The sequence below is a fragment of the Saccopteryx leptura genome, chromosome 3 (genome assembly GCF_036850995.1).
Source record: "Saccopteryx leptura isolate mSacLep1 chromosome 3, mSacLep1_pri_phased_curated, whole genome shotgun sequence".
NCBI classification, from domain to species: Eukaryota; Metazoa; Chordata; class Mammalia; order Chiroptera; family Emballonuridae; genus Saccopteryx; species Saccopteryx leptura.
Window position 1 is genome coordinate 13052858 of NC_089505.1, and position 22622 is coordinate 13075479.

At 38.4% G+C, this 22622-nt stretch overlaps 1 protein-coding gene across 2 annotated transcripts in view; it reads left to right on the top strand.

Annotated features, from left to right (window-relative positions):
- Positions 1-22622, top strand: part of IPCEF1 (interaction protein for cytohesin exchange factors 1) — a 132434-nt gene that overhangs the window by 23987 nt on the left and 85825 nt on the right. Inside the window, exon 2 of one of the 2 annotated variants that reach the window (XM_066372956.1) lies at positions 11192-11235. The exons of the other annotated variant lie outside the window; for it this stretch is intronic. The gene's annotated coding sequence lies outside the window, so the exon portion shown is untranslated. The remainder of the gene's footprint in view (positions 1-11191; positions 11236-22622) is intronic. 2 annotated transcript variants of the gene reach the window in all.

Consider the following 22622-nt stretch of genomic DNA (forward strand, 5'->3'; position numbering starts at 1 on the left):
GTGACTTCTGGCCCTGAGCCAGCCATTATCTCCGCGCCAAGTGAATTGGCCAGTTGGATGTAGAGTGTTCCTGGGAGCTATTACGGTGCTCAAACATCTAACAGTGACTTAAGTAGACAAAGATGAGACTGCCAGCAACGTACATTTCCCCCATGAACTACAAAGCAAGTGCTTCTGTCTCCGGACATGCCTGCTCTCAGAACTCAGCCGTCCTGCGTGCTCTCCCTTCTGCAGCCTACTCCGGCGCTGCCCAGAGCATTTTAAGTCACAAGGGCTCGCTACCTTTCTGTGAAAGTAGAAGCACTGTTTTCCTGAGAGCTTCGGAGATGAAGTACTGAGACAAACAGACACACAGATGTGCTTTCTTCCTTTGACTGTACATGTGTTTGCACGGGTGTGTGTGAGCTGCTGATGCTGGAAACTTCTATAGGGGTTACTCGTTCTCTGTTGGAAGACGAAACTGTAAAGCCAGTAGCCACGGCCACCATCACAGCTGCCTGGCCCGTGCAGGTTCTCATTTGATTCGGACAGACGGTAATGAAACAATGGAGCCAAGAACTGGTGGGCCATTAGCTTTAATCCTAGCTTGCACCCGGCGTGTAAGAAATACATACAGTGGGAAAATACTTCCCTTTCCATGCAGGGCTCCCAAAGCCACTGACGTATCTGAGTATTCCTAGAATCAAAGGTTTCTACCTCACCAGCCTTATTCACCTCTGTTCCCCATCTCCTTCTCTCTGCACAAACTCTGCACAAACTGGCTTCTCCTTCAGCACTCCGCCATCTTGGCTGCTTCTCTTGGCCTTCTCCACGTGGCCTTTTGCTTTTCTCCTCCAGCATGAGCTCCATTTTATAGTGTAGAAATCAAAGCCTTTAATCCAATATACAAACAAGGAAGTCTCTGATACAAAGTCACTTATTTGAGGCATAATGGTATTCCTCATGAGAGTGCACCACCCCACATCATGCAACGGTCAAGGGTGTGGGGAAAAGCTTAGTTTTGAAAAGATCTTAGTACTAAAAGGGTGGGAAAGGCTTAGTCTTAAAACTAAGCCTTAGGCTATAACAACTCTGCCTGCTTACAGCCTGTCCCCCACATCCAATGCAAACTATAAGCGAGCAAACATTTATATTTACAAACTTATTTGACCAACAGAAACCCTTAATAATTCTTCATTCTTTCAAGGAAAGTTGCTCTCCATTTCTTCTGCTTTCTTTGGATTCGCATCCGTTTTCAGTTGAATGAACTGGGCACAATCTGTTTCTTATATCATCACAAAAACCATGCTCTTCATTTGAGATTATATAATTGACTCTAATAACTCATGAAGTGTTTGGGAAGTTAAAGATAAGCTGTTGGCTTAAATCGAGTTTAAGTCATTAGTAAGAAGTTCTCTGCCACCAACTCTAAAAAGACATTTTGGGAACGGTTTGAGAAATTGTTAATAGTGGCGCATATATGAAATATTAAAATGTATTTTTTAATGTGTCCTTAGATTTTTTTTTCTATGAAAAATTTGTTCATAGTTCTGTAAAATTGAGTCAGATGAGCCTGAATCCTATGTTACCCTTTTAGCAGGGAATTTGGAGTTAAATAATCTTTGCATTCTGCCATTTATGTTGCTCATTCCCTGAACGAACTCAGAAATTTTAACCAATGACATATTTGAGATTTTCTCAGTCACTGAGCCATAAAAGTCTCCCCGGACTTGTCCTCAAATCACTTTGGTGCTTTACTTGCTGGTTTTCAAACACTGAACATGTCCATGTGAACTCTCCCATTATTCTGCACCCTGGGACCCGTGCCCAACAACTGAGATAAGAAAAGAATGCTGTTCAGAGATCACGGCTCATTAGAGTGCTGGCCAGAACCTCGTACATGCCTGACGAGTGAGCGGAAGGCATGTCAGGACCTCTGCTGTGATTAGAGAATCTCCCTGTGACTTGTCAAGTAGCTCAAATATTAGCTCTAGTCCCCATCTGTGCAGAGGTCTAAGATGACACCAAGCTGTAGATGTAGAATACCCTAGTTACACTACAAATTTTCCAAATGAATAGAAGAAAATAGAGCTGAAAATACACAAGAGTGGTATCTCTGGATTTCAGGATTATAGGCATTTTTAGGTTTATAATAATAAAAATATGTGATTTTAATATCAAAAATAATTTTGTTCATAAAAAATTATAATAGATGCTGTTGTACTGGCAGAGCCAATCTTGGAGTAAGAGCGTGGTGAACACAGGTCCTGAATATACCCTGTCCCTTCCACTGCTCATCACTAGGTACTGTTGTCAGACATGCGTATCAATTTTAGGTTTAACTGGGTGGCTCAGTGGATAAAGCTTCATCCTTGCACGCCACAGTTGACAGTTCAATCCCCACTCAGCACACATATGAGAAGCAACCAATGAGAGTACTTAGTTGAGTAGAGAGATGAGTTGAAGCTTTTTTTTATCTCTCTTTCCTTCTCTCTCTCTTCCCTCCTCTCTTTCTCCTTCTCTCTCCCTCAATGGAAAAATATTTTAAAAATTGCCTAAAGTAGGAGTGGTAAATCAGGAGACTGCTCTATGCAAGAAAACTCAATCAACTAGAAATCTGGTGACTTTAGAAAGCTTTATTGACTTGATATACATTTCGCATCTGCATCCAACTCACCCCCCCCCCCCCCACCATCATGAAGGGGTGGGAGGGGAGCTCTTTCACTTTGATGTTCCTTTGCCTTCATCCCAAACCTCTGACACTGGTCCTTAGGGAAATAGCGTTTATGCGGAACATTCTGGTCAAAGAGAAGTACAGAAGGACAGGCTTCCTAGGTGCAGAGAGTTGACACAGATGGATTGCTCATGGCTATCTTTAGGGTGTGGAGTGGAGCTTGAAGCGGGGCTGACGAGCAGGGAGTGAAAAGCCAAGAAGTGAGTCTTGTCCTTGGTATTCTCTTACCTTCTTCGTGTCCTCGTCCACGGCAGGTCCCTCTCCCCGCTCCTGCTGCCTGGCCCTGGCTTGTCAAACGTTCTACAAGGGAACACCATCAAAACTGCTCGCACCAAAGGCCTCTTTCCTTCTTCTCCCTCTTTTTTTCTTTCTTTTGTTTCTCCCTATGCTTCTCTTCATCTTCATCACATGTATATGGAGTTCACAGCATATCAAGAATCAAAACAGGCCTGACCAGGTGGTGGCACAGTGGATAGAGTGTCGGACTGGGATGCAGAAGACCCAGGTTTGAGACCCCGAGGTTGCTGGCTTGAGGGCAGGCTCACCAGCTTGAGTGTGGGGTTGCAGGCTTAAGCGTGGGATCATAGACATGACTCCATGGTCGCTGGCTTGAAGCTCCAGGTCACTGGCTTGAGCAAGGGGTCACTGGTCTGCTGTAGCCCCCTGGTCAAGGCACATATGAGAAAGCAATCAATGAACAACTAAGGTGCTGCAATGAAGAATAGATGCTTCTCATCTCCCTACCTGTCTGTCTGTCTGTCTCTCTTTCTCTCTGTCTCTTTCTCTGTTTCTGTCACAAACAAAAACAAAAACAAAATAAAACACTCCCCCCCTCAAAAAAGTTGAAGAGACATGAGTTTTGCCTCCCTCATAGAACTAATCATTTGGAGCCTGGTGTTTTGAATGTGTCAGGACCAGATCCACCCACATGATCTGCAGTGCTAGGCTGCAGCCAACCAGCTGCTAATGTGCTGTGCCCTTCAATGCAGGGTCACCTCCTGGCTGGGCAGAGTGTTCAGTGAACCACAGAGCCCTTCAGGGGAGCCTGGGACAGGGAGGCAAAGCCAGATGCCTTGTGTGTGGTCCAAGAGCCCTGGGGAAGAGGCTAAGCTTTTCTGCAGTTGTGGTTTAGACCAGTGGTCCCCAATCCCCGGGCCACGGACCGGTACCGGCCTGTGGGCCATTTGGTACCGGTCCGCAGAGAAAGAATAAATAACTTACATTATTTCTATTTTATTTATATTTAAGTCTGAACGATGTTTTATTTTTAAAAAATGACCAGATTCCCTGTTATATCCGTCTAAGACTCACTCTTGACGCTTGCCTCGGTCACGTGATACATTTATCCGTCCCGCCCTAAAGTCCGGTCCGTGAAAATATTTTCTGACATTAAACCGGTCTGTGGCCCAAAAAAGGTTGGGGACCACTGGTTTAGACGTTACAGACTTGACTGATGGATTGGAGACCCCCCAAGGGAGCTGGATTGGATGGAGAGCCCTAGGAAAAGCTAAGATGAGTAAAGAAGTCTGGCAGGGTTGGAGGAGGTATGCCGTGGGTGCAGAGGTTGCCGACACAGACCCTCCCTGACCTGTCCCGTCCCCACCCAGTCCCTCTTCTAGAGGGTCTGTGGGTCCTAGAGGGAGAGCTATGGTCACTGTGGAGATCCCTCGTCGAAGTACTCATCAGAAACCGCTGTGTGTACGGGAGTGTCTGGAGGAGGCTGGGGCAGTACAAGCAGCCAGCCAGGAGCAGTGGGGTGGCAGCTGTCCACGGACCAAGGACACCAGCTGCAGCAGCAGATTTCAGGGTCGTCTTCATCTGTGAAATGGGAATGGAGACAGGGTCACCTTCACAAGGCTGTTGTGAAAACTGAATGAGTCCTGTGTGTACAGCATTTAGAACACGCTGGTGTAAATGAAATGATAATCAGGCCTAATAAATGTTGGCTACTGTTATTTCATCATTGCTATTTTTGTGAGATACGTCTCGACTTATCTTCTACTTATTTTCCAGTGTTTAGGTTGGTTTTATGTAATTTAATAAAGTGAATTGTTGCCATGGTTTTTTTTTTTTTGGTTTTTTTTTTTTTTTTTGCTTTTAAGCTGAGAAATTGCATCTTAGGGTGTATTACAACAGGGTTTATTAATTTAAACCTTAAGTAGATTAAATTTGAGCAAAGTTTGTAAAAATAATTTTGACAGCCTAACTTGTAATGGTGTAATGGATAAAACGTTGACCTGGAATGCTGAGGTCGCCAGTTTGAAACCCTGGGCTTGCCTGGTCAAGGCACATACTGGAAGCAACAACTATGAGTTGATGCTTTTTGCTTCTCCTCTCTCTATCTTTCTCTATCCTCTCTCTAAAAAAGTCAATAATAAAATAAAAATAATAAAAATAATTGTGACAGCTCAGAGTTGAATTTTTACTGAATAAAAAGATTGAACAGTAATGTCATTTTTTTTGCTCTGGAAAGATTGGGAGAATAACTAATAACCCTGGTGAAGGTTAATGTAATATTGAAAGTAGTAATTTTAACAGTTTTGAACTACTTTTCAAAGACATAATTAGAATAATTTTCAATAGACATCAGTCTTTATTTCTTAGGAAATCAGAGTGATCAAATTAACTGCAGGCAGTCTCTCTTACTGTTATTTGAAGATAATAAGATTCTGTCAAGGGCTGGTGAAGAAAAACGAATGATAAATGTTTTATTAAAGACTTCAGAGCTGAAATACTCTTCATCACTTTTTCTGTCTGGCTATAATTTATATAGCCAAGGCATAATCATCCGATGCATCTTCCTTCACTGTATTTGATGGAGAAAACTAATTCAAATGAAGAATGAGAATAATACTTTTCCTAGAATAAAAATAGAAATTTTTCTTCTTAGGAGGCGCATAATATGCCAATTCTCAAGAAAATAATGTTACACTTACAGAACTGTATGAAAGTTTAAAGGAGAGTTTTGTTCTTTGGGTAGTTTCAGGATTATGTCTCTGCTTTATTATGAAATTGAACTGAAGGACAATGATATCACACTCATTATTCAGGCATTTGAAACTACTCTTACTGTGAAATGAAGTATTCAAATCACCGAGTGTTAGGGAAGTGGTGCATGGATGAAAGAGTAAATGGACTTTGGTCTCTCATCTCAGCTTGAGGCTTTCTGGAGGTGATAAAGTAGTTTTTATCTGTGGATAATAACACCCTATTTCTCTAAGATCTCTCCAAGCCCAGAATGGTTTAGATAGTATATCTGAGTCTGGATTCCAGATAAGCATCTGCAGTCACCCTTGCCTGCACTTGGAATTCCTTTTTAAATTTCAGTATTACTCTGAAAGTTGTCTGGCTTTTATCTGTATTAGTGCCCTTGACATACAGAATGGGAAAACCGGTTTGTGCTCTTTCTGGCTGGAATGTCTTCTTAGACATTCATGCTATTGGTTATTCATCAATTATATATACTGATACTCTAACTTTTTTTGACCCTAAACTAAATACTTGGATTGTGAGGTCCAATGTAAACACACAGACACACACAGACACAGACAGACAGACAGACAGACACACACACACACATACACACACACACTAGTTTAATATGCTAAAACATTCTTATACAAATGCTGATTATCATATAATGGAACAATGCTGATTTCACTGCTTTGGAGAGTAGAAGAAAATAATATAAAATCTTGTCTGGGGAGAAAAGAAGAGCTGGTGTATTAGTAGGGACACCAAATGCAAAGACATCAACATAAACAAAAGCCAGTGGTTTGGCATTCAATATAGCTAAAATTCATCTACTTTTACATTATTTCTAGTTTAGTGTAATTTCAAATCATTATAGTTGGAAAATGTTTAAATAAAGTGTAATATCACATTGCCTTGCAATTTAAAATAAGAATACTAGAGCTGTAAGGCACAAAGTTTGAACAATATGGAGTGAAGGTTGTATGATATAAGAGAAACAATATTCTTTTGACATGAAAACAGAGGGTTTCTTACTGAATAATATTTATAGTATTTCTGTACTTAAATTTTGGCTGCAGAAGTAGTCTTACTGGTTATATAAGCTTGGATAAATTTCTATTAAAAAAGAAAAGATGAAAAAAAAAAAAAAGAAAAGATGAAAAATAATTAAAAATACCTGGGGTTGTTGAACGAATTGAATAAATTTATGTCAAAGCATTTTATAAATTGCAGGTTGTATCACTAAATTTACTTTATAGGAGACAGTCATTAAGTGTTATTGAATGATTGTAAGACAATGTTAATCCAACCTGTTTTGTGCTTTTCCTAATATATTAAAACAAGGAGAGCATTCCAAATTCACATTGTGTACCTCTGCCAAAAATATTTAACCTAGTGTAATTGTAAGGAAACAATTAAACAAATGTCCAGTTTGAGGGACATTATGCAAAGCAACTGGTCTGGACTCTACAAAGATGTTGATCATCAAAGTAAAAAAGAACTATATACACACACCAATTTACAGACTGGGGCAAAGGTGGATTTACAGTATTGAGTACATGAAGCACAAGAATTTATTCTTGTATTATGATTTATTAATTATTTTCTGTAAGAGCAATTGTAAACCTACTTCTGCCCAACACTGTATATAATAATGATCTTTGATTAAATGTGGATTTGAAATAAAATATAAATCTCCCAGAATTAAAAGAACTTGACTGAGGTAAGTAGGGAAATTTGAACTGCATATTATTGTAGATAACCGTATTGTACCCTTTAAAATTCCCCAGTTGTGATCACCGTGTAGTTATGCCAGGATATTTGTTCTCAGGAGGTACATTCTAAAGTATTTAGGGGTGAAACATATTTATATCTACAAATAATTCTCCAATGGTTTGGCAAAATATATACACACCCAGACAGAGAGATAAAGCAAATGGGGCAAAATGATAATAATTCGGGAATCTTGCTGAAGACTGTCCATATGTTCCTTGTTAACTATTCCTGCAGCTTTTCTATAGTTTTCAACATTTTCAAAATAAAAAGGTGGAGGAAAATAAAAAAATTATAAATACCAAGTACTCAAAAAATTGCATTAAAAAAACAAATCTTGAGAAATGTCCTTTACAGATCATGTTTTTCAACCATCTCATTTTATCATTAGAGACAAATATATAGGTTTAGAAAAAAATAATTTTGCAGTTAAAGTAATTCTTGAAGAAATTTATGGCATTGAATGCAAGTTGTGATTTATTTTAGGTATACATGGCTAGTTCAACATTTGAAAATGAATTACTGTAAAGCCATCACACTAACAGACTACAAAAGAATCACATGATTATATTAATATATACAGAAAAAACATGTGACAAAATCCAAAACCCCATCATGATAAAAACTCCCAGTTAACTATGAAGAGAGGGGAACTTTCTCAAATTGATAAGAGCCATCACACAACACCTATAGTTAGCATGATACTTGACAATAAGAACTTGAAGCTTTCCCCCTAGATCAGGTACAGGCAAGGAAACCTCCTCACCACCCCTTTTCAACATCATACTGGAAGTTCTAGCTGATGCAATAAGGCAAGAAAAGAAAATATAAGGAATATAGATGGAGAAGGAACACATACAGCTGTCTTTGTTTGCAGATGACATAATCATCTATGCAGAAAATTCAAAAGATCAACAAAGAAAACTTCCTGAAACTAAGAAACAATTATAGCAAGATTGTAGGATACAAAGTTAATATACAAAAATTGGTTGCTTTCTTATATACCAGAAATAAACAGGTAGAATTTGAAATTGAAAACACAATACCATTTGCATTAATACATCCAATAATGGAATACTTATGTATAAATCTAACAAGATATATACAAGGTCTAAATGAGAAAAACAATGAAACTCTGATGAATAAACTCAAAAGAACTAAATAAATGGAAAGATATTCCATGTTTATGGATAGGAAGACAATATTGTCAAAATGTCAGTTCTTCCTATTTGACCTATAGATTCAATACAATCATAATTAAAATGTCAACACTTTATTTTATGAATATTGACAAACTGTGTATAAAGCTTATATGAAGAGATAAAAAATGTACAATAGCCAAAACAATGTTGAAAAGGAAGAACAATGTTGGAGTGCTGATGCTACTCAATTTCAAGACTTACTGTAAAATTTCAGTAGTCGAGACCATGGGGTATTGGCAAAAATAGACAATAGTTTGCCTGACCTGTGGTGGCGCAGTGGATAAAAGCATCAACCTGGAACACTGAGGCCACCAGTTCAAAACCCTGGGCTTGCCTGATCAAGGCACATATGGGAGTTGATGCTTCCTCCTCCCCCTCTTGTCTTTCTTTCTCTCCTCTCTCAAAAATGAATAAATAAAAAAATCTAAAAAAAAATAGACAATAATTCAACGGAACAGAATAGAGTCAAGAAATAAACCCCCATAAATATAGTCAATTGATCTTTGACAAAGGAGCAAAGACAATACAATGGAGCAACAAGTTGTGTTGAACAACTGAACATCACATGCACAAAATGAATTTAAACACATACTTTACACTGTTTAACTCAGAATGGATTGTAGACTTAAATGTAAAACACAAAACTATAAAACTCCTTACTGATAACATAGGAGACAACCAAGATGACCTTGAGTATGGTGATGCTTTTGTAGATACATCAAAACCACAATCTATGGAAGAAATAAATGATAAGTGGTACTTCATTAAAATTAAAAAGTACTCTGTAGAAAACAATATAAAGACAATTAGGAGACAAGCCACAGACTGGGAGAAAATATTTGAAAAAGACACATATGCTAATGGACTATTACCCAAGTCATACAAAGAACTCTTAATACTCAACAATAAGAAAACAAACAACCCAATTAAAAAATTGGCCAATACCTTAACAGACACATCACCAACGAAGATATACAGATGGCAACTTGCAAATGAAAAGATGCTCCACATTTTATGCCACCAGGGAAATGCAAATTAAAACAAAAACATGATAGCACTAAACATCCTATGGACCCTGGGTAATTATTATGTGTTAGTGTAGGCTCATCCTCGGTAAAAAAAAAAAAGTAGCATTCTGGTAAGTAATGTTGATAACCAGGGAGGCGGTGCATATGTTGGGGAAAGAGGAATATGGGACATATCTGTGTTATGAATTTCTTCACTGTCGGGACTCGTGAGGCAAAAGACGCCCTGGATGATATGTACAACGTGCAGAGGACTGGAACTCTTAGGCAGATCCAGCCCCAAGGAACAGCACCTCTGCATATTTATTGAGTTCCAAAAGTCGTAGCTCAGCAATTAAAACTAGAAAGTTACACAAGCCGTTTTTCCCATCCGTTTCATCCCCAACCCTGCACATCTACTGTTTCTTTTCATGAACAAGGACACAAGAGGAGTCAGAGTCTCAGAGCTTATCGATCACAAAGGACATTTGGTTCTTACAGGCATTCCTCCAAGAGTCCTGCGCACATGCACTTGAGTGACCCAGGCCAGTGTCTCTCCATGGCCAACACACTCCAAGATCTCCTGTCTCCGACTAACCCTTGCTCTGCAGTTAACTGCCATTTATACTGGTGCAGTCACCTCCTACATATCTGCACCTTCCTCTCCATTTTACTGTAAGACTAGAACTGCTTTTAAAACTAAAGATTTTTTTTTCAATCTGTATTTTTTAAATGTATGGTTTAGGTTTAGGCATTAAGTGGAATTATTATTACTAATATGAAACATTTTCCCATGGCAAAATTCCAGGAAAACAGATGGATGTTCTAAATCCTTTTGCATTCTTTCAAGGTACTGGCATGCCTCAGAGATATTGCTGGTTTGGTTCCAAACCACCATAATAAAGTGAACATCTCAATGAATTTTTTGGTTTCCCAGTGCATATGAAAGTTATATTTGCGCTATACTGTAGTCTATTAACTGAGCAATAACATTATGTTTAAAACAACACTGTACCTACTTTAATTAAAAAAATACTTGATTGCTTAAAAATGCTAATCATCATCTGAGCCTGTTGGAAAAATGGCGCCAATGGACTTACTTGCTTCAGCCCAGAGTTGCCACAAACATTCAATTTGTAAAAATAAACACACAATATCTACAAAGTGCAATAAAGTGATGCACAATAATGCAAGGTATGCCTGTATTTAAAAACAAAGTAAAAATGTATCTTGAAGAGTGTTCAGAAGGATTAGAACATTATTTTCACTTAACCTTTTAGAAAATATTGAATTCTGGGGAACCTCAGTTTAATGGTTTCCTGCTAGTTTAGTACTCAGGTCTTCTTTTTTTTCTATGAGATAGAGCTTTCTTTTTCCTTCAGCAGGCAGGGGAGACACAGGGGAGACACTGGGTCACTATTATGATGACCAAGTTACTATTCTGTCGCCTCAGGAGTTTCCCTCCTTATGCAGCTGAGTCCAGGTAGAAATCTCATGACCCCTTTTCTTGTCTTTTTCTTGTACAGATCAGAGGCAATATAACCAGGACAAAGAATCTCGTAGGCTCTTGGTACGTAATTGAGAATTCTTCAAAATTAATTTGGTAGTGATATTTATGACCTGAAAGGCCTAGACCAGTGATGGGATTCGGCTGGTTCGCACCAGTTCGGCAGAACCCATACCTAACCTTTGTTGAGTTTGAAGAACTGGTTGTTAAAGTGGCGCTCGTAATCAGGGTTCTAACTAACGTGGGAGCCTGGGCAGATGCCCAATGTGGAAATCACAAATTTACATTCCTTACTCTTTTTTAACATTCATCTGTGCAACAGCGTATTCTAAGCGCCCGTAGTAATGTTCATTCTGTCCATAGGTGATGGAACTATGCTTGTAATATTTATTCATTTCATAGAACTCGTTATATCTTTGATGAAATACTACACTTTAATTCCCTCATGTTTGCTACTTTAGTAAACACACATATAATGTAAAGAGAAAAAGCGCCAAACAACCAGGAGGTTACAAATCATTTGGTCATTAGGTCATTTGGGCAGAGAACAGGTTGTTAAATTATTTGAATCCCACCACTGGCCTATACTGTACTTTGTTATCCTAATTTGTCAGTCTAATTATAATAATCTAGTTATATTTATTGCTTGGTTAAGATTAATGTGGACCGAAGCTAATAGTACTGATAAATAACCAACTATATCTGATTCTCTGAATTTTCCTTGAAAATGGATTTGTGGTGGTGATTACTTTTTGGTAGGAGAGCTGTTTAGTAAAACAAATTGTTTATGGAATTATCTTTATTGACTCCCTCAGTGATAAGGAATCTATAATTATCTAAGTATCATAGAATTATACTTATATGAAAAATATTTTTTATAAAAGCAACTATGTGTTTAGATTCCCAATAGTGAGCTAAATGGTCTAGACAAGAGGAATTTACTGATATAAATTTATTAATAATATAATATAAAAATAAAATAATCTTAAGATGTTCTTGCTTTTAAAGTTCAAAACTAATGTTCTGGACAAGAGTGGAGTTCTTTGAATGTATGTAATTTCTCTCATGATTCCTTCAACTTTCTATTTGTAAAATGATTTGAAAAAAATGATATATTTTAGTTTCTGACTGGGAAATACATTTTTTGTTTGGTTTAACTCTTTTTAAAGATAATATAGACCCATAAACTTGCTGGGGAAGGCAAAGGAAGCATTTTTTCACAGCTATCTATGAAGGACATTCTTTGGTGACTGTATGGATATAACTGAAATTCTGTTTCCAAAATATTAGTATGTTATTTTAAGTTCTGTTTTTCTCTATGAGCTAAACAACAGCGATAATAATCACTATTTCCCCCAGGATATACTTCCTATCACTTTTAATTTTCTTGAAATTGTCTTTGAAACATTGTTACTGATGGCCCGTTAGTTGCCATCATTCTCTTTGGTGACTGTTTTCCTTTGGTAGTTGTTAAAACCCATGGTTCTGGTTGTCTAACTTGCTATCAAAAAATAAATTAGCTTTGGTGCGTCTCTTAGCTGTTCAGATGTCTTTAAATATATACACTCCTATTATTTCCACCATGACTGTACTAAGATAAGCATTTGTTGATGAGACAGATTGTATTGACTCATCAAGATTCCTATGTTGCCTACTCTAGTAAAGAATGCTTTATTTGCCATAACAGTTGTTTCATTGACGGATTTTAAGTGATACTTTTCATACTCATGCTTTTCATTGATCATTTACAAAACTGGTTCCCCTAAGATGTTGACAACAATGGGTGGATTTTATTATCTTCAAAAGTTGTCAAGTACTATTTCTAGTAAACTATTTTTTTGATCCTCAGATTAGGGGTCTCCCCATCACGAAAGGCATTTAGAAAGACTGGCTTGTCATCAGAAAAAGGTGTATTAGGAAGGAATCCTGCATTGGTTGAAAGACTGGGTTAGATAAACTCTATGGTCTTTGTAATAAAAAACTTGATACTTTTTTATGGAAGATAATAGGCAACTATGCCACCAATGACCAAATTAGATGATTTGAGTCTTGTTAAGCTTTATAGAAACCTTGCTTTGAAATGAAATGGGGACATAACACAATAGTAAAGAAGGCAGGGTCTGAATCAGATGGCCTGGGTTTGAATCCTGTCTCTTGCACTCACTAGTTGTGTGAATTGGGTCACACTTCTTAACCCTTATGTGTCTCACTTTGCTTACTTGTTAGCTGGAGATCATAAGAGTATCTCATAAAGCTGGTGCGAGGATCTAATGAGTTAATATGAATATAACTCCTAGAACAATATTTGGCATATAGTTAGGCACTCAATAAATGTTAGTTATGATGGTGATGAATAAACACGGCTGTCAGCAGCTGAGACTGAGTCTTGGAGATTTTGTGCATTTGGCACTAGTCTCCCAACTTTATGGCCTTGAAAGAAGGAAGCACATCTGGCAATGATTTATACAAATTCCCAACAACTTCTTTCTTCAGGTGTCTGCATGTATTTATTGTCTTGGTTCCACCTGAAGGCAACGTGAAGGCAAAGCTTGACTCTCCACTGCTTTCTGCTTATACCAATGCTGTGGGCGTCACTACCCTGACGGTGATCTCCTCCATTCTCATGGCTCCATCTGCCATCTTCCTGCCATTGCCTCCTGCACTTCTGGATCCCAGTTTTTACAACAGGGGGCTTATGATGGCAATTTTCTTGAGCCAAGCTAGGTATTTACCTAAGAGAAAGTCTTGAACCAGCTACTAGGACAATAAAATGTCTTCCAACTTGGTGCCAATGCATATAAATAATCTTCATCTTTACCGTTCTCATTAAACAATAGTAAATAAAGGACCATTGCTTATAGAGCCACTCTGATATATTACAAGCATAGTTCTTAGTCCAAGTGCTTGTAGTGGGAGCAAAGAGTATATATGTAGTTCTAATTTATGTTTGACTAAATTCATGGCTTCATGATTATTTTGAGTTCTGCACAGAATTCTGTTTTTGTTTTTTTTTTAAATTTTCACTTTAAAAAAACTGTGGTGAAATACACATACCATAAAATTTACAATCTGAACCTTTTAAAGTGTATGGTTCAGTGGTAATAGATACATTCCTGCTGTTGTGAGGCCATCACCCCCATCCATTCCCATAACTCTTTTCATCTTGGAGAATTGCATTTTTATACTTGTTAAACCACAGCTCTCCATTAACCCCTCCCCCTATCCCCTGAAAACACCATTATGTTTTCTATCTTTATGATTTTTAATAATCTAAGTATTTCGTATTAGTGGAATCATAAAGTATTTGGTTGGGTTTTTTTTTTGTGATTGGTGTATTTGACTTAGCCTCCTAAGGTTCATCCATTTTGTAGCTTACTGAAGAATTTCATTCTTTTCTAAAGCTGAATGATATTCTATTGTGTGTATATACCACATTTTACCTATGCATTTATCCAGTAATGGACGCTTGGGTTGCTCGCACATTTTGGCTATTGTGAATAATGCCAGCAGGAAGATGGACGCACAAATACCTGAGATCCTGCTTCCAATACTTCTGTATATATACCCAGAAGTAGAGTTGAAAGATCGTATGGTAATTCTATTTTTAATTTTTTGTAGAACTACCATACTGTTTACCACAGTGGCTATACCGTTTTATGTACAAATCCTTAAGTATAGACTACTTGTCTAATTATTTTGACATACTCCTACTGGGCAGTGAATATTGTGAAGTTGTATGTGAATACATTTTGAAAACAAGGTTATATTTTCCCTATTCTGTTTTTTCTAGCTGTGCCTGTGAGAGTGATGTTCTGAGACCTACTTAATGCTAATTTATGTTTCCAGATGATTCAGAGTGTCAGTGAGCATTTTCCAGAGCAGAAACCTGTGATGTCAAGTCTCATACTTCTAATGGAAAAACAATTTAAACTCCGAGGATTTCTTGGCTTATTTTGAAATAAGGTCTATGTTAAAATTCTGTGTGCTGGCAGTAAATGAATAGATGACCACATATGTTTTCTTCTTGAAAGCTCGTAATTTTTTTTTGCACAAAATATACCAAAGCAAACAGGAATGGGGACAACTGAATTAAAAAAAAGAATTGGCTAGCTGAAGATATAATTATATAGTGGTTATTCTTTGAAATAGAATATGCAAGTTTTTCAAATGATTGAGAGGGAAGGTTAATATTCAAACTATTATTTTTTCTGGTTAATAACATTTGTGCTTTTTAAAATTTGGTTCAAAATATGAAGATAGCTTTCTAAGAGACAGAACCCAATTCCAAAACTGATAGGGAATAGCTGAAAAATCTTAAAATGTTTTGAGGTTAATTTTTTACAATTAATGGGGTACTTTCCAGAAAGGTTTTTTTCTTTTAATTTTTTGCATTTATTGCTTATAGACAGTGGGAGGAGAGGGTGGAAGAAATAAGCTTTCTCTGAGAGCAAATGGTTTCTTGTTGACAGATATTTCATTCTCCCTTAGTTTATTTTACTCTGTAGAAATATCAATGCCTCCTAATAAAATCACATTTCAATAAGTGGCTCAGAAAAGGGGCTAACTACCTTGTGTAAATGTCATACTGGCTTCCCTAGAACAAACATTCCTGTTTCAGATCTGAAATTCTATGAGTTTGAATCCATGAGTTCATATAAATTACAATTAAACATATCTATTTAATTAAAAAACAATTTATAATATAAAATTTTAACACAAGCAAAGTTCAGTAGTATGGGTATTGTACTAACCTTACACCTCTGAAATAAATCCCACTTGATCTTAGTGTATGAGTTTTTTAAAGTATTGCTGGATCAGATTTGCTAATATATATTTTTTTAATTTTTATTTATTCATTTTAGAGAGGAGGGAGAGACAGAGAGGGAGAGAGAGGAGAGAGAGACAGAGAGAGAGGGGGGGGAGGAGCTGGAAGCATCAACTCCCATATATGCCTTGACCAGACAAGTGCAGGGTTTTGAACCGGCAACCTCAGTGTTCCCAGGTCGACACTTTATCCACTGCGCCACCAGAGGTCAGGCTAAATTTGCTAATATTTTGTTGATTTTAGCATCTATGTTTAGCAGGGGATAATGGCCTATAATTTTATTTCTCTTTAGTGTCTATCTGGTTTTAGAATTAGGAAAATGCTGGCCTCATAAAGTAAGTTGAGAGTCTTACCTCCTCTTGAATTTTTTGGAATAGTTTGAGAAGGATAGATGTTAGTTCTTTGAATGTTTGGTAAAATTCACCTGTGAAGACTTCCGGTCCAGGAGTTTTGTTTGTTGGGAGTTTTTAGAGTACTGCTTCAATTTCACTGGCTGTAAGCTGTCTATTCATATTCTCTGCTTCTTCCTGATATAGTTTTTTTTTTAATTAATTGATTTTTTTTCTTCTTTTTCAAGTGAGAGGTGGGAAGATAGAGAGACAGACTCCTGCACTCATCTTGACTGGGATCCACCTGGCAACTCCTGTCTGGGGCCAATGCTTTGCCCATCTGGGGCCATGCTCACAACCAAGCTATGTTCAGCACCTGAGGCAGAGGATCCACAGAGCCATCCTCAGTGCTGGGGCTGATGTACTCAAACCAATTGAGCCATGGCTGTGGGAGGGGAAGAGAGTGAGAGATAGGAAGGGGGAGGGGTGGGTAGAGAGAAGCAGATGGTTGCTTTTCCTGTGTGCCCTGACTGGGAATCAAACCCAGGACATCCACATACTGAGCTGGTATTCTACCTCTGAGCCAACTGGCCAAGGTCAGTCCTGGCTCAGTTTTGTTAGATTGTATGTTTCTAAATGTTTATTCATTTCTTCAAGATTGTCCGATTTGTAGGCATATAGTTGTTTGTAATATTTTCTTACAATCTTTTGTATTTCTTTAGTGTTAGTTGTTACTTCTCTTTCATTTCTGATTTTATTTATTTGGATTCTCTCTCTTTTACTTGGTGAGTCTGGTTAAAGTTTCATGAATCTTGTTTATCTTTTCAATGAACCAGATCTTGGTTTCATTAATTTTTTTGTGCTTTTTTTTTTATAGACTCTATTTCATTTATTTCTGCTCTGGTCTTTATTATTTCCTTCCTTCTAGTTTGTTTGTTGTTCTTTTTTAAGTTCCTTTAAATGAAGTTAGATTGTTTATTTTAAATTTTTCTTGTTTCTTGAAATAGGCCTGTAAGGATATGAATTTCTATCCTAGAACTGCTTTTGCTGTGTTCCATGGATTTTGGGTAGATGTGTTTTTATTTCATTTGGTTTAAGATATCTTTTAATTTATTCCTTGATCTCATTGTTAACCCATTCATTGTTTAGTAACATGTTAGTTAGTCTCTGTGTCTTTGTGTGTTTTTCAGTTTTTTCTTGTGATTGATTTCTAGTTTTATACCATTATGGTCAGAGAAAATGCTTGATATGATGTCATTTTTTAAAAATTTATTGAGACTTGTTTGGTGTCCTAACATGTGGTCTATCCTAGAAAATGTTTCATGTGAACATGAAGAGTGTATATTAAACTGCTTTGGGGTGAAATGCTCTGAAGATATCATCTAAATCATCTGGTCTAGTGTGTCATTTAAGACTGCTGTTTCCTTGTTTATTTTCTCTCTTGCAGATCTATCCATTGATGTCAACGGGGTGTTGGACTCACCTTCTCTGACAGTACTACTGTTAGTCTCTCCCTTTATGTCCACCAAGATTTGATTTATGTATTTAGGTGCTCTTCTGTTGGGTGTATACCATAAATATTTACAAGAGTTATATCCTTTTGTTGGATTGCTTTCTTTATCATTATGTTTCGTACTTTGTCTCTGCCTTTGTTTTTTGTTTTTTTCTGCCTTTGTTTTAAAGTCTATTTTGTCAGCTACAAGTATTGCTACCCCAGCTTTTTTAATTTCCATTTCCATGAAATATCTTTTTCATTCCCTTTATTTTTAGTCAATGTGTATCTTTCATTCTGAGGTGTGTCTCTTGTAGACAGTACATATATGGGTCTTGTTTTCTTATCCATACAGCTACCATATGTCTTTTGATTACAGCATTTAAACCATTTACATTTAAAGTGATTATGGATAGGTATGCATTTATTGCCATTTTATTCTTTTAACTATGTTCCTTTGTCATTTTCTTCCTCTTCCTTTTCTTCTTCCTCTTCTTCTTCTTGTAGCTCCTTTGACAGTTCTTGTGATACTGATTTGGTGGTAACAGGCTCCTTTAGCTTTTTCTTGACTGGGAAGTTCTTTATTTCTTCTTCAATTTTGAATGATAGCCTTGCTGAGTAAAGTAGTGTTGGTTGTAGGTCCTTGTTTTCATGAAGTAAAGAAAAAAATAGATGATTCTTTATTTTGATGATAGACTTTAACTTTTGAGGTTAGATGAAGTTATCTAGGGCATTGGGGAGGGCGTGGTGGGTACATACATAGTTGAATGTGAGGAGGTGGCTATAAAGTAGCATTGCATGTAGGTGAGATGTGAGTGAGAGAGTGAGTATGACATGAAGAGAGTGGGCTGGCCACAGGAAGCTGGGCAGACCACAGGAAGCTGGCTGGAAAAAAAAAAAGTCTTTGGCTTTACTTAATTAAAAACAAGAATAAAACAACCCAAAACAAATGGAAAATATCACACACAAAGTCTGTAAAGGGACAGAAACAAAAAAATAAGCATACGTATTCAGGGAAGAGTGAACTGAAGTGTCTGGCCAATTATAATCTACTCTCACTTTTCTCAAAACTATGCAGTAAGATAATCTAATTAAAAAAAAAAACAGAAAAGTTTCTTTAGAAATAAACATGAAACGTTATTTTGTAAAAATTAAATTTTTAGGTTTATAATGCTACTTGGGTTTAAAAAATGTGCTATTGAAATAAAAAGCATGTTATATTAGGAAGTCAGAATGATGTTTCAGTCTTTGGTCTCAAGCTAAATAGTGTACTGACACACTTGTCCACTAGGTGTCTCTTTGCTTACATGTTATGATTCTAAGAGCGAGCTACTCTATAATATTCCTGAAGCAGTAGTTTATGTGAATTGTATCATTAAATGTCTCAAGTTTGGGCTATTTAAGAATGGCTTTAATTTAGTGGTTCCTCCTAAAAAATAAATAGATGTGCCCTGGCTACATCTCTCACTCTTGCTTTAGAAGTTTTGGAGACAGTAACCCAGTATTGTCAGCAGATGCAAAATTCAGGTGCTTGTAGCAGGGTTGTTGGCAGGCTGAAATGGACAGATGCCTTATATTTAAGAGACTGCCCGTTTCGGATTCCAACCAGTAAGTCAGTGCCACGTTACTTCTGAACGGAGACTTGGCAAGGATGCGGAATTCCAAAACAGACTGAGCCTGGCTCTCCAACGTCTCTCCTCTAGGAGCTATAGGCCTTGCTGATCAGACCCTTCGAAATACCCGGGGACTCTAATCTGTGGTGGTACATGTAGCACTTTGGGTACAAGGTATCAATTTCTGTGAGTCACATTGCTGAATTGTCCAAGTCTGGTAACTAATTTACCCACTCTAACTGGTCTTAAAGTAGAGGGAAGCTCAATATATATATATATAAGTAATATATATTTATTAGTTGCCCATTGTGGGCCTGGCCTGGGCATCTACAAAAATTATTGGACTCATTTGTTCTGTAAGAATGTAATGGGATTTACTGTTAGCAGAAAAATGAAGCACGCTGCTAGGGAGAAAATGAAAAGGCAAAGATTATTATACGAGCAGCTCTGCTGATGTCCAAAGGGCCATGACCTTGGAGTGTTGGAACCCTGAATTCTAATACCGACTTTAAAACTTGCTAGCCCTGTTCAGTAGTTACTCTACCACTCTGTGGGTTAGCTTTGTCATCTGTGAAAGCACAGGTAACATGACTGTACAAAGTACAGTGAGGATGGAAAACAGTTCGCAACGATTGTGCCAAATACAGTAGCATGATCAGAGCCTCCAAAAGAAGTCACACTGTTCTTGCTAAAGGCAGCCTTTCCCATTATTAGGCACAACAGTTTACTGCCTTATGGTCTCTGCCTCTTTTGTTGGAATAGGCCACGGGCATTACCTTTGCAAAATCTTAAGCCCCATTAAAATGATATTTCCCAATGAAAGAGCTGACCAGACAAAAGAGAAATTTTAGCTCCAACTCCAGAGTAACGGATGCAAGCAGTAGTCAGTTTTTGTAATAGTTTCCTTCTTCTGGCTTCCTTCCAGCCAGTGATGGGCCGGAGGCCCAGGCTGCTTCTATTCGGATACCCCTATTCACTTGGATATAAAGAGTATTCAGTGGAAGGTTGCTTGTCAAAGCTGCATTAAGTGATTGGAGGCCTCAGAGCAGTGCGCACAATAGTCCAGATTTCACAAGCACAAAAATATATCAGCTTCCCTAGAGAGAAAATATTGTCATTATTCAAGTGGAGAAATTTAGAGTTGCAAATTCCAGAAAGGTAAGGGTCATCCGAATTTGCCATTCTTGTCTGGCCCGGTTTAACACACTGTATCACTCACCCTCCGGGCTGGAGTGAAGAGAACTCAGGAATCAGGTGTTGTTATGTAAGGGCTGCCTTTGTAGGGAGCCAGGATGTGCTTGTGGGACAGATTGTGGCCAACCTAAGCATGGGTACTCTGCCTACGGGCTACCAATGCTCCCGGTGACCTCTTCATTGGCCTGGTGGCCCTTTCCCTATTTGACGTAGCTTCTTGGGGCTAGCTCTAACCATGAGGAAGCACCTTGGGTTCTGACCTCTAATTCTTTAAATGGGACCTAAGCATGAAGCTAGTTTGGACCTTAGAGTTACTGGCTCCTTTCTGGGAGTTCCTTGGATCTCTGTCACTGGCCTAGGAGAGGAGGTGGCTACCATGCTTGTTTTATCTGCACTGGTGCACAAGGTTGCTGCTAGAGTGTGTGTGTATATTTGTGTGTGTGTGTGTTTGGGGTATGCGCAAGTATGTTTTGTGGGGCCCCTGCTTATATAAATAATTTGAATACCCAAAAGGCCCTGGACAGTTGGCTCAGTGGTAGAACGTTGGCCTAGCGTGTGGAAGTCCTGGGTTCGATTCCTGGTCAGGGCACACAGGAGAAGCGCCCATCTGCTTTTTCACCCTTCCCCCTCTCCTTTCTCTCTATCTCTCTCTTCCCCTCCTGCAGCCAAGGCTCCATTGGAGCAGAATTGGCCTAGGCGCTGAGGATGGCTCCATGGCCTCTGCCTCAGGCACTAGAATGGCTCCAATTGAAGCATAGCAACACCCCAGATGGGCAGAGCATCACTCTCTAGTGGACCTGCCAGGTGGATCCCAGTTGGGCACCTGTGGGAGTTTGTCTCTCTGCATCCCTGCTTCTCACTTCAGAAAAAATACAAAAAAAAAAAAAAGACAGAGTGTTAACCTGATTCTGGAGGGCTGTGGGAAGCAATTGGGGGGTTGGCATCTCACGAGTGGCAATCATGAGAACAGAATGTAATATGCAGATCATGTATCACAGAAATCTGCACTTGAAGCATATATAACAAGTGTAATAAAAGAGAGAACAGAATCAATCCATAAATATGAAGTCCGGAGCTCTTTGGGCATCTGGTTGACACAAGCTCTGGTGAAGGAGAAGTGCCACAATTGGGAGCAATGGGCATGGGGCACACATGGGTGGCACCCGGCTATGGCCTCAGAGCAGATGAGCAGGGTCCCGTTGGCCCATGTCTAAGGGCATGCTGTGGGTGAAGACCATGATCTTTGAAATTCCAGGTTATGGATGCCAGCATAGGGGTAGAAAGTCCCTCTAGTCCACACAAGGTGCATGGCAAGCAGCCATTTGTGTTTGGTTCAAATTCTTCCAGGAGAAAGAGGCAGATTGAGATCTCTTTGCAGTTTGAAGCAAAGATTGACATTGGCTGAAAAAAGTTTTTTCCCCCCTTTAGATGTGTGGGTTTTTATGTCTAAGTCTTAATTGTCAGGACTGACAGCTTATGTGGGAATGCACACACACACACACACACACACACACACACACACACCGTAAGAGAGAAGCCTGCCAGTCTCCTTAGATGATGTATCACAGTCTGTAGTGCTTGAAAATAAAGTAATATGAATCATCCTAGTTTCTGTTTAAGAAAAGCTGTGAGATGGACCTGGAGAGCATTACGCTAAGTGAAGTAAGCCAGTCAGAGAAAGCAGGTACATATGATCGCACTCATATGTGGAACCTAAGGAACACAATAAACTAACTAACAAAATAGAAACAGACTCATAGACACAGAGCACAGACTGACAGCTGTTAGAAGGGAGGGGGGTTGGGGTCTGGGTAAAAAGGTGAAGAGGTTAAGCAAACAAACAAACAAGCAAACAAACAAACAAAAACCTCACAGACACAGATAACAATATGGTGCTTACCAGAGGGCAAGAGAGGTTGGGGAATGAAGAACAAGGTAAAGGGGAATAAATGGTGATGGAAGGAGTCTTAACCTGGGGAGGGGAACACACAATATCA